Source organism: Arachis ipaensis, chromosome B08 (assembly GCF_000816755.2).
Source record: "Arachis ipaensis cultivar K30076 chromosome B08, Araip1.1, whole genome shotgun sequence".
NCBI classification, from domain to species: Eukaryota; Viridiplantae; Streptophyta; class Magnoliopsida; order Fabales; family Fabaceae; genus Arachis; species Arachis ipaensis.
Window position 1 is genome coordinate 36488036 of NC_029792.2, and position 2766 is coordinate 36490801.

At 28.3% G+C, this 2766-nt stretch overlaps 2 long non-coding RNA genes across 8 annotated transcripts in view; both read left to right on the forward strand.

Moving 5' to 3' along the window:
- LOC107612325 overlaps nt 1-1291 on the forward strand; it is a 10323-nt gene extending 9032 nt beyond the window's left edge. For 4 of the 6 annotated variants that reach the window (XR_002352351.1, XR_002352347.1, XR_002352350.1 and 1 more), the window contains 2 exons: nt 621-677; nt 753-1291. This is a non-coding gene — a long non-coding RNA (uncharacterized LOC107612325). The remainder of the gene's footprint in view (nt 1-620; nt 678-752) is intronic. The other 2 variants (XR_001613699.2, XR_002352348.1) reach the window with 2 other exon arrangements.
- On the forward strand, nt 1375-2229 carry LOC110265474. 2 transcript variants are annotated; one of them, XR_002351617.1, is made up of 2 exons: nt 1375-1615; nt 1691-2229. It is a non-coding gene; the product is annotated as an uncharacterized LOC110265474 (long non-coding RNA). The 2 variants fall into 2 exon arrangements; XR_002351618.1 differs by having other exon boundaries at nt 1379-1615; nt 1697-2229.

The following is a 2766-nucleotide window of genomic DNA, read 5'->3' on the forward strand; positions in this document are numbered from 1 at the left end:
CAGCCAGTAATTTAATTTATTTTTAATGTGTATTTATATTCCAACATATATTTTATACTGGTGGGTGACTTTAGTAGCTGATTTTGGTGTACATATAACATTACTCTTTCAAAAATACCTTAAAAATTGAATTTTGATGCAATTTTTTACAAGTATGATTATAAAAATAAGATATTATTATACTTAAAATTTGGTGATTTTTCGTTATGTATATATATTTTTTATAATTTTTTTGTTAACAACTAATAATACTTTTAAAAAATCACAAAAAAATATATACTTAGAAAAAAATTATCAAATTTTAAGAATAATAATATCTCATTTTTTTAATTATTCTTGTAAAAAATCACATCAAAATTCAATATCTAAGACATTTTTTGAAAATATATATTTACTGTTGGGTATTGTTGTTATGTTTTTAAATTATTTAAAGAAATTTTTGTCGATAGTAGAATTCAGGTGCATTTCTGTCAGCGTTTGAATAATTCGGGGGTGTTTTTAGTAGTTAACCCTATAAATAAATAAATATAAGATGAAATCAAGCTTTTATGTTTTAGTTATTTATAATATCTGATAATATATACACTGCATTCAAAAGTAAATGCTCTTATTTAATGCAGGTGAAGAATTCAAACCAGTAGAAGAAGCATCAAAACCTGCCAAACCTGAGTCTTAAGGTATGTGAAATGAAATTCTTGATAATCTTTAGTCTTTTACTTGTCAATTCCTAGTTTGACATTGTTGAAGAGAAGGTGCAGAGAACTCGGCATCAATCGCTGGCCTCATAGGAAAATCAAAAGCTTGCCTTTACTCTTACAAAATCTGAAGGTATACTTATAATTATTGTGGTGGTCAATGATTGAATGAAAACTGATTATTTTAATTTGAATGTAAGAGATGAGCTTGGATAATGAAGTTGGAGTGGTCGAGCAAAAAATAGAGATGTTAGAGCAAGTTCCAGGGATGAAACACAGACGAGACCAAGAAACTAAGGCAGACTTATTTTAAAGCTAATTACAAAAGAGGAAACTTTTGGCCTTCAAATCTTATTCATCATCACTGAGCTAAGCTACTTGTCTTGTATATTCATATTCTAAGTAGTAAAAACAACACTTATTAAATAGTTTAAATACATTATTAGATATTAACATAGTTTAAGGAACTGGATGGTAGATTTGACTGATTAATGCTTATTGCAATGCTTGTATTTTGGTAAGTTTAGTAAGACAAATTGTTGTATAGGAGTTATTACTTTTGATTTCCAATAATAAAAAATTATATATTATATTAATACATTGTTTATGAGTTATATAATATTTCATTTATGGATTATGATTTGGTATTGTTGTTATGTTTTTAAATTATTTAAAGAAATTTTTGTCGATAGTAGAATTCAGGTGCATTTCTGTCAGCGTTTGAATAATTCGGGGGTGTTTTTAGTAGTTAACCCTATAAATAAATAAATATAAGATGAAATCAAGCTTTTATGTTTTAGTTATTTATAATATCTGATAATATATACACTGCATTCAAAAGTAAATGCTCTTATTTAATGCAGGTGAAGAATTCAAACCAGTAGAAGAAGCATCAAAACCTGCCAAACCTGAGTCTTAAGGTATGTGAAATGAAATTCTTGATAATCTTTAGTCTTTTACTTGTCAATTCCTAGTTTGACATTGTTGAAGAGAAGGTGCAGAGAACTCGGCATCAATCGCTGGCCTCATAGGAAAATCAAAAGCTTGCCTTTACTCTTACAAAATCTGAAGGTATACTTATAATTATTGTGGTGGTCAATGATTGAATGAAAACTGATTATTTTAATTTGAATGTAAGAGATGAGCTTGGATAATGAAGTTGGAGTGGTCGAGCAAAAAATAGAGATGTTAGAGCAAGTTCCAGGGATGAAACACAGACGAGACCAAGAAACTAAGGCAGACTTATTTTAAAGCTAATTACAAAAGAGGAAACTTTTGGCCTTCAAATCTTATTCATCATCACTGAGCTAAGCTACTTGTCTTGTATATTCATATTCTAAGTAGTAAAAACAACACTTATTAAATAGTTTAAATACATTATTAGATATTAACATAGTTTAAGGAACTGGATGGTAGATTTGACTGATTAATGCTTATTGCAATGCTTGTATTTTGGTAAGTTTAGTAAGACAAATTGTTGTATAGGAGTTATTACTTTTGATTTCCAATAATAAAAAATTATATATTATATTAATATTTTGTTTATGAGTTATATAATATTTTATTTATGGATTATGATTTTTTACTATTGTGAAATTTTAATTATAAAATTATTTATTTAACGCGATAAAACAATGGTAAAAACTGTATTTTTAAACGATAAAAAAGTCACTTTTATCTGAAAAAATGCCGTTTTAACCAATAAAAATATCACTGTCAGGATAAAACGACAGTTCAAAAATACCATTTTAACCAACAAAAACGCTACTATCAGGGTAAAAACGACGGTTCAAAAACGCCGTTTTAACCAAACAAAATGCCACCTTGTCAGGGTAATAATGCCAGTTCAAACCGTCATTTTAACCTATTCAAAAACCTCCGTTTTAACCCTGGAAATAATGGCGGCTTGAACCGCCATTTTAACCAACAATAAAATGACTTTATTTGGAAATAATGGCGGTTCGAACCGCCATTTTAACCTATTCAAAAACCGCTATTTTAACCCAAGGAATTGTGACAGTTTTTAGAAAACCGCCGTAATAACCAGAATGACGCCCAGAATTACGTCGCT